This window comes from Pseudophryne corroboree, chromosome 3 (genome assembly GCF_028390025.1).
Source record: "Pseudophryne corroboree isolate aPseCor3 chromosome 3, aPseCor3.hap2, whole genome shotgun sequence".
In the NCBI taxonomy this organism is placed as follows: domain Eukaryota; kingdom Metazoa; phylum Chordata; class Amphibia; order Anura; family Myobatrachidae; genus Pseudophryne; species Pseudophryne corroboree.
In genome coordinates, this window is record NC_086446.1 from 117,313,639 (window position 1) to 117,319,638 (window position 6,000).

A 6,000-nucleotide genomic window follows, 5' to 3' on the forward strand; every position below is an offset into this window, starting at 1 on the left:
TGAATACGTTTGAAAATGGAATGCATCAACAGAACGGTGTTGGCAGTATAAAAATATCTACAGCACCTTGTATTCCCAGGTGGTCTCCCATCCAAGTACTAACCAGGCCCAACACTGCTTAGCTTCCAAGATCAGATGAGATTGGGCGTATCCAGTGTGGTGTGGCTGTAGATGAGCTTTGCAGTTTCTGTTAGAACTTTTCTACTTCTAACTACTGGTTCATAAATGAATACATTTGAAAATGGAATGCATCAACAGAACGGTGTTGGCAGTATAAAAATATCTACAGCACCTTGTATTCCCAGGTGGTCTCCCATCCAAGTACTAACCAGGCCCAACACTGCTTTGCTTCCAAGATCAGATGAGATTGGGCGTATCCAGTGTGGTGTGGCTGTAGATGAGCTTTGTGGTTTCTGTTAGAACTTTTCTACTTCTAACTACTGATTCATAAATGAATAGGTTTGAAAATGGAATGCATCAACAGAACGGTGTTGGCAGTATAAAAATATCTTCAGCACCTTGTATTCCCAGGTGGTCTCCCACCCAAGTACTAACCAGGCCCAACACTGCTTAGCTTCCAAGAGTCATATGAGATTGGGCGTATCCAGTGTGGTGTTGCTGTAGATGAGCTTTCTGGTTTCTGTTAGAACTTTTCTACTTCTAACTACTGGTTCATAAATGAATAAGTTTTAAAATGGAATGCATCAACAGAACGGTGTTGGCAGTATAAAATTATCTACAGCACCTAGTATTCCCAGGTGGTCTCCCATCCAAGTACTAACCAGGCCCAACACTGCTTAGCTTCCAAGATCAGATGAGATTGGGCGTATCCAGTGTGGTGTGGCTGTAGAAGAGCTTTATGGTTTCTGTTAGTACTTTTCTACTTCTAACTACTGGTTCATAAATGAATAAGTTTGAAAATGGAATGCATCAACAGAACGGTGTTGGTAGTATAAAAATTTCTACAGCACCTTGTATTCCCAGGTGGTCTCCCATCCAAGTACTGACCAGGACCAACACTGCTTAGCTTCCAAGATCAGATGTGATTGGGCGTATCCAGTGCGGTGTGGCTGTAGATGAACTGTGTGGTTTCTGTTAGAACTTTTCTACTTCTAACTACTGGTTCATAAATGAATACATTTGAAAATGGAATGCATCAACAGAACGGTGTTGGCAGTATAACAATATCTACAGCACCTTGTATTCCCAGGTGGTCTCCCATCCAAGTACTAACCAGGCCCAATACTGCTTAGCTTCCAAGATCAGATGAGATTGGGCGTATCCAGTGTGGTGTGGCTGTACATGAGCTTTGTGGTTTCTGTTAGAACTTTTCTACTTCTAACTATTGGTTCATAAATGAATACGTTTTAAAATGGAATGCATCAACAGAACGGTGATGGCAGTATAAAATTATCTGCAGCACCTTGTATTCCCAGGTGGTCTCCCATCCAAGTACTAACCAGGCCCAAAACTGCTTAGCTTCCAAGATCAGATGAGATTGGGCGTATCCAGTGTGGTGTGGCTGTAGATGAGCTTCATGGTTTCTGTTAGAACTTTTCTACTTCTAACTACTGGTTCATAAATGAATACGTTTGAAAATGGAATGCATCAACAGAACGGTGTTGGCAGTATAAAAATATCTACAGCACCTTGTATTCCCAGGTGGTCTCCCATCCAAGTACTAACCAGGCCCAACACTGCTTAGCTTCCAAGATCAGATGTGATTGGGCGTATCCAGTGTGGTGTGGCTGTAGATGAGCTTTGCAGTTTCTGTTAGAACTTTTCTACTTCTAACTACTGGTTCATAAATGAATACATTTGAAAATGGAATGCATCAACAGAACGGTGTTGGCAGTATAAAAATATCTACAGCACCTTGTATTCCCAGGTGGTCTCCCATCCAAGTACTAACCAGGCCCAACACTGCTTTGCTTCCAAGATCAGATGAGATTGGGTGTATCCAGTGTGGTGTGGCTGTAGATGAGCTTTGTGGTTTCTGTTAGAACTTTTCTACTTCTAACTACTGATTCATAAATGAATAGGTTTGAAAATGGAATGCATCAACAGAACGGTGTTGACAGTATAAAAATATCTTCAGCACCTTGTCTTCCCAGGTGGTCTCCCATCCAAGTACTAACCAGGCCCAACACTGCTTAGCTTCCAAGATCATATGAGATTGGGCGTATCCAGTGTGGTGTTGCTGTAGATGAGCGTTCTGGTTTCTGTTAGAACTTTTCTACTTCTAACTACTGGTTCATAAATGAATAAGTTTTAAAATGGAATGCATCAACAGAACGGTGTTGGCAGTATAAAATTATCTACAGCACCTAGTATTCCCAGGTGGTCTCCCATCCAAGTACTAACCAGGCCCAACACTGCTTAGCTTCCAAGATCAGATGAGATTGGGCGTATCCAGTGTGGTGTGGCTGTAGAAGAGCTTTATGGTTTCTGTTAGTACTTTTCTACTTCTAACTACTGGTTCATAAATGAATAAGTTTGAAAATGGAATGCATCAACAGAACGGTGTTGGTAGTATAAAAATTTCTACAGCACCTTGTATTCCCAGGTGGTCTCCCATCCAAATACTAACCAGGCCCAACACTGCTTAGCTTCCAAGATCAGATGAGCTTGGGCGTATCCAATGTGGTGTGGCTGTAGATGAACTTTGTGGTTTCTGTTAGAACTTTTCTACTTCTAACTACTGGTTCATAAATGAACACGTTTTAAAATGGAATGCATCAACAGAACGGTGTTGGCAGTATAAAATTATCTACAGCACCTTGTATTCCCAGGTGGACTCCCATCCAAGTACTATCCAGGCCCAACACTGCTTAGCTTCCAAGATCAGATGAGATTGGGCGTATCCAGTGTGGTGTGGCTGTAGATGAGCTTTGTGGTTTCTGTTAGAACTTTTCTACTTCTAACTACTGGTTCATAAATGAATACGTTTGAAAATGGAATGCATCAACAGAACGGTGTTGGCAGTATAAAAATATCTACAGCACCTTGTATTCCCAGGTGGTCTCCCATCCAAGTACTAACCAGCCCAACACTGCTTAGCTTCCAAGATCAGATGAGATTGGGCGTATCCAGTGTGGTGTGGCTGTAGATGAGCTTTGTGGTTTCTGTTAGAACTTTTCTACTACTAACTACTGGTTCATAAATGAATACGTTTGAAAATGGAATGCATCAACAGAACGGTGTTGGCAGTATAAAAATATCTACAGCACCTTGTATTCCCAGGTGGTTTCCCATCCAAGCACTAACCAGGCCCAACACTGCTTAGCTTCCAAGATCAGATGAGATTGGGCGTATCCAATGTGGTGTGGCTGTAGATGAACTTTGTGGTTTCTGTTAGAACTTTTCTACTTCTAACTACTGGTTCATAAATAAATACATTTTAAAATGGAATGCATCAACAGAACGGTGTTGGCTGTATAAAATTATCTACAGCACCTTGTATTCCGAGGTGGACTCCCATCCAAGTACTAACCAGGCCCAACACTGCTTAGCTTCCAAGATCAGATGAGATTGGGCGTATCCAGTGTGGTGTGGCTGTAGATGAGCTTTATGGTTTCTGTTAGTACTTTTCTACTTCTAACTACTGGTTCATAAATGAATACGTTTGAAAATGGAATGCATCAACAGAACGGTGTTGGCAGTATAAAAATATCTACAGCACCTTGTATTCCCTGGTGGTCTCCCATCCAAGTACTAACCAGGCCCAACACTGCTTAGCTTCCAAGATCAGATGAGATTGGGCGTATCCAGTCTGGTGTGGCTGTAGATGAGCCTTGTGGTTTCTGTTAGAACTTTTCTACTTCTAACTACTGGTTCATAAATGAATACGTTTGAAAATGGAATGCATCAACAGAACGGTGTTGGCAGTATAAAAATATCTACAGCACCTTGTATTCCCAGGTGGTCTCCCATCCAAGTACTAACCAGGCCCAACACTGCTTAGCTTCCAAGATCAGATGAGATTGGGCGTATCCAATGTGGTGTGGCTGCAGATGAACTTCGTGGTTTCTGTTAGAACTTTTCTACTTCTAACTACTGGTTCATAAATGAATACGTTTTAAAATGGAATGCATCAACAGAACGGTGTTGGCAGTATAAAATTATCTACAGCACCTTGTATTCCCAGGTGGACTCCCATCCAAGTACTAACCAGGCCCAACACTGCTTAGCTTCCAAGATCAGATGAGATTGGGCGTATCCAGTGTGGTGTGGCTGTAGATGAGCTTTATGGTTTCTGTTAGAACTTTTCTACTTCTAACTACTGGTTCATAAATGAATACGTTTGAAAATGGAATGCATCAACAGAACGGTGTTGGCAGTATAAAAATATCTACAGCACCTTGTATTCCCAGGTGGTCTCCCATCCAAGTATTAACCAGGCCCAACACTGCTTAGCTTCCAAGATCAGATGAGATTGGGCGTATCCAGTGTGGTGCGGCTGTAGATGAGCTTTGTGGTTTCTGTTAGAACTTTTCTACTTCTAACTACTGGTTCATAAATGAATACGTTTGAAAATGGAATGCATCAACAGAACGGTGTTGGCAGTATAAAAATATCTACAGCACCTTGTATTCCCAGGTGGTCTCCCATCCAAGTACTAACCAGGCCCAACACTGCTTAGATTCCAAGATCAGATGAGATTGGGCGTATCCAGTGTGGTGTTGCTGTAGATGAACTTTCTGGTTTCTGTTAGAACTTTTCTACTTCTAACTACTGGTTCATAAATGAATACATTTGAAGATGGAATGCATCAACAGAACGGTGTTGGCAGTATAAAAATATCTACAGCACCTTGTATTCCCAGGTGGTCTCCCATCCAAGTACTAACCAGGCCCAACACTGCTTAGCTTCCAAGATCAGATGAGATTGGGCGTATCCAATGTGGTGTGGCTGTAGATGAACTTTATGGTTTCTGTTAGAACTTTTCTACTTCTAACTACTGGTTCATAAATGAATATGTTTTAAAATGGAATGCATCAACAGAACAGTATAAAATTATCTACAGCACCTTGCATTCCCAGGTGGACTCCCATCCAAGTACTAACCAGGCCCAACACTGCTTAGCTTCCAAGATCAGATGAGATTGGGCGTATCCAGTGTGGTGTGGCTGTAGATGAGCTTTATGGTTTCTGTTAGAACTTTTCTACTTCTAACTACTGGTTCATAAATGAAAACGTTTGAAAATGGAATGCATCAACAGAACGGTGTTGGCAGTATAAAAATATCTACAGCACCTTGTATTCCCAGGTGGTCTCCCATCCAAGTATTAACCAGGCCCAACACTGCTTAGCTTCCAAGATCAGATTAGATTGGGCGTATCCAGTGTGGTGTGGCTGTAGATGAGCTTTGTGGTTTCTGTTAGAACTTTTCTACTTCTAACTACTGGTTCATAAATGAAGACGTTTGAAAATGGAATGCATCAACAGAACGGTGTTGGCAGTATAAAAATATCTACAGCACCTTGTATTCCCAGGTGGTCTCCCATCCAAGTACTAACCAGGCCCAACACTGCTTAGCTTCCAAGATCAGATGAGATTGGGCGTATCCAGTGTGGTGTGGCTGTAGATGAGATTTGTGGTTTCTGTTAGAACTTTTCTACTTCTAACTACTGGTTCATAAATGAATACATTTGAAAATGGAATGCATCAACAGAACGGTGTTGGCAGTATAACAATATCTACAGCACCTTGTATTCCCAGGTGGTCTCCCATCCAAGTACTAACCAGGCCCAATACTGCTTAGCTTCCAAGATCAGATGAGATTGGGCGTATCCAGTGTGGTGTGGCTGTAGATGAGCTTTGTGGTTTCTGTTAGAACTTTTCTACTTCTAACTACTGGTTCATAAATGAATACGTTTTAAAATGGAATGCATCAACAGAACGGTGATGGCAGTATAAAATTATCTGCAGCACCTTGTATTCCCAGGTGGTCTCCCATCCAAGTACTAACCAGGCCCAACACTGCTTAGCTTCCAAGATC

The 6,000-nt window shown here is 41.8% G+C and overlaps 24 non-coding genes and 3 pseudogenes across 24 annotated transcripts in view; all 27 read right to left on the reverse strand.

The window, feature by feature from the left end:
• Positions 1-54: 54 nt before the first annotated feature.
• On the reverse strand, positions 55-173 carry LOC134900415 (5S ribosomal RNA). The gene has a single exon (XR_010173926.1). It is a non-coding gene; the product is annotated as a 5S ribosomal RNA (ribosomal RNA).
• Positions 174-280: 107 nt separating this feature from the next.
• LOC135060372 (5S ribosomal RNA) lies at positions 281-399 on the reverse strand. Its single transcript, XR_010246766.1, has one exon. It is a non-coding gene; the product is annotated as a 5S ribosomal RNA (ribosomal RNA).
• Positions 400-506: 107 nt separating this feature from the next.
• Positions 507-626, reverse strand: LOC134893793 (5S ribosomal RNA; annotated as a pseudogene).
• Positions 627-733: 107 nt separating this feature from the next.
• Positions 734-852, reverse strand: LOC135058443 (5S ribosomal RNA). The gene has a single exon (XR_010244872.1). It is a non-coding gene; the product is annotated as a 5S ribosomal RNA (ribosomal RNA).
• A 107-nt stretch (positions 853-959) lies between these two features.
• LOC134888092 (5S ribosomal RNA) lies at positions 960-1,078 on the reverse strand (annotated as a pseudogene).
• A 107-nt stretch (positions 1,079-1,185) lies between these two features.
• On the reverse strand, positions 1,186-1,304 carry LOC134885423 (5S ribosomal RNA). The gene has a single exon (XR_010169537.1). It is a non-coding gene; the product is annotated as a 5S ribosomal RNA (ribosomal RNA).
• Positions 1,305-1,411: 107 nt separating this feature from the next.
• On the reverse strand, positions 1,412-1,530 carry LOC134885970 (5S ribosomal RNA). The gene has a single exon (XR_010170070.1). It is a non-coding gene; the product is annotated as a 5S ribosomal RNA (ribosomal RNA).
• Positions 1,531-1,637: 107 nt separating this feature from the next.
• Positions 1,638-1,756, reverse strand: LOC134901562 (5S ribosomal RNA). Its single transcript, XR_010175049.1, has one exon. It is a non-coding gene; the product is annotated as a 5S ribosomal RNA (ribosomal RNA).
• A 107-nt stretch (positions 1,757-1,863) lies between these two features.
• LOC134901123 (5S ribosomal RNA) lies at positions 1,864-1,982 on the reverse strand. The gene has a single exon (XR_010174616.1). It is a non-coding gene; the product is annotated as a 5S ribosomal RNA (ribosomal RNA).
• Positions 1,983-2,089: 107 nt separating this feature from the next.
• Positions 2,090-2,208, reverse strand: LOC134886083 (5S ribosomal RNA). The gene has a single exon (XR_010170178.1). It is a non-coding gene; the product is annotated as a 5S ribosomal RNA (ribosomal RNA).
• Positions 2,209-2,315: 107 nt separating this feature from the next.
• Positions 2,316-2,434, reverse strand: LOC135058454 (5S ribosomal RNA). Its single transcript, XR_010244883.1, has one exon. It is a non-coding gene; the product is annotated as a 5S ribosomal RNA (ribosomal RNA).
• A 107-nt stretch (positions 2,435-2,541) lies between these two features.
• LOC134890916 (5S ribosomal RNA) lies at positions 2,542-2,660 on the reverse strand (annotated as a pseudogene).
• Positions 2,661-2,767: 107 nt separating this feature from the next.
• On the reverse strand, positions 2,768-2,886 carry LOC135061132 (5S ribosomal RNA). Its single transcript, XR_010247523.1, has one exon. It is a non-coding gene; the product is annotated as a 5S ribosomal RNA (ribosomal RNA).
• Positions 2,887-2,993: 107 nt separating this feature from the next.
• Positions 2,994-3,111, reverse strand: LOC135065669 (5S ribosomal RNA). The gene has a single exon (XR_010251943.1). It is a non-coding gene; the product is annotated as a 5S ribosomal RNA (ribosomal RNA).
• Positions 3,112-3,218: 107 nt separating this feature from the next.
• LOC134885427 (5S ribosomal RNA) lies at positions 3,219-3,337 on the reverse strand. Its single transcript, XR_010169541.1, has one exon. It is a non-coding gene; the product is annotated as a 5S ribosomal RNA (ribosomal RNA).
• A 107-nt stretch (positions 3,338-3,444) lies between these two features.
• Positions 3,445-3,563, reverse strand: LOC135067483 (5S ribosomal RNA). Its single transcript, XR_010253696.1, has one exon. It is a non-coding gene; the product is annotated as a 5S ribosomal RNA (ribosomal RNA).
• Positions 3,564-3,670: 107 nt separating this feature from the next.
• Positions 3,671-3,789, reverse strand: LOC135070472 (5S ribosomal RNA). Its single transcript, XR_010256637.1, has one exon. It is a non-coding gene; the product is annotated as a 5S ribosomal RNA (ribosomal RNA).
• A 107-nt stretch (positions 3,790-3,896) lies between these two features.
• On the reverse strand, positions 3,897-4,015 carry LOC135062725 (5S ribosomal RNA). Its single transcript, XR_010249071.1, has one exon. It is a non-coding gene; the product is annotated as a 5S ribosomal RNA (ribosomal RNA).
• A 107-nt stretch (positions 4,016-4,122) lies between these two features.
• On the reverse strand, positions 4,123-4,241 carry LOC135060296 (5S ribosomal RNA). Its single transcript, XR_010246686.1, has one exon. It is a non-coding gene; the product is annotated as a 5S ribosomal RNA (ribosomal RNA).
• A 107-nt stretch (positions 4,242-4,348) lies between these two features.
• Positions 4,349-4,467, reverse strand: LOC135070143 (5S ribosomal RNA). Its single transcript, XR_010256316.1, has one exon. It is a non-coding gene; the product is annotated as a 5S ribosomal RNA (ribosomal RNA).
• A 107-nt stretch (positions 4,468-4,574) lies between these two features.
• On the reverse strand, positions 4,575-4,693 carry LOC135070827 (5S ribosomal RNA). Its single transcript, XR_010256978.1, has one exon. It is a non-coding gene; the product is annotated as a 5S ribosomal RNA (ribosomal RNA).
• A 107-nt stretch (positions 4,694-4,800) lies between these two features.
• LOC135058311 (5S ribosomal RNA) lies at positions 4,801-4,919 on the reverse strand. The gene has a single exon (XR_010244742.1). It is a non-coding gene; the product is annotated as a 5S ribosomal RNA (ribosomal RNA).
• Positions 4,920-5,017: 98 nt separating this feature from the next.
• LOC135063470 (5S ribosomal RNA) lies at positions 5,018-5,136 on the reverse strand. Its single transcript, XR_010249800.1, has one exon. It is a non-coding gene; the product is annotated as a 5S ribosomal RNA (ribosomal RNA).
• Positions 5,137-5,243: 107 nt separating this feature from the next.
• LOC134886487 (5S ribosomal RNA) lies at positions 5,244-5,362 on the reverse strand. The gene has a single exon (XR_010170568.1). It is a non-coding gene; the product is annotated as a 5S ribosomal RNA (ribosomal RNA).
• Positions 5,363-5,469: 107 nt separating this feature from the next.
• LOC134900416 (5S ribosomal RNA) lies at positions 5,470-5,588 on the reverse strand. Its single transcript, XR_010173927.1, has one exon. It is a non-coding gene; the product is annotated as a 5S ribosomal RNA (ribosomal RNA).
• Positions 5,589-5,695: 107 nt separating this feature from the next.
• LOC135063871 (5S ribosomal RNA) lies at positions 5,696-5,814 on the reverse strand. The gene has a single exon (XR_010250192.1). It is a non-coding gene; the product is annotated as a 5S ribosomal RNA (ribosomal RNA).
• A 107-nt stretch (positions 5,815-5,921) lies between these two features.
• LOC135063403 (5S ribosomal RNA) overlaps positions 5,922-6,000 on the reverse strand; it is a 119-nt gene continuing 40 nt past the window's right edge. Inside the window, exon 1 of the ribosomal RNA XR_010249736.1 lies at positions 5,922-6,000. This exon is cut by the window's right edge and continues 40 nt beyond it. This is a non-coding gene — a ribosomal RNA (5S ribosomal RNA).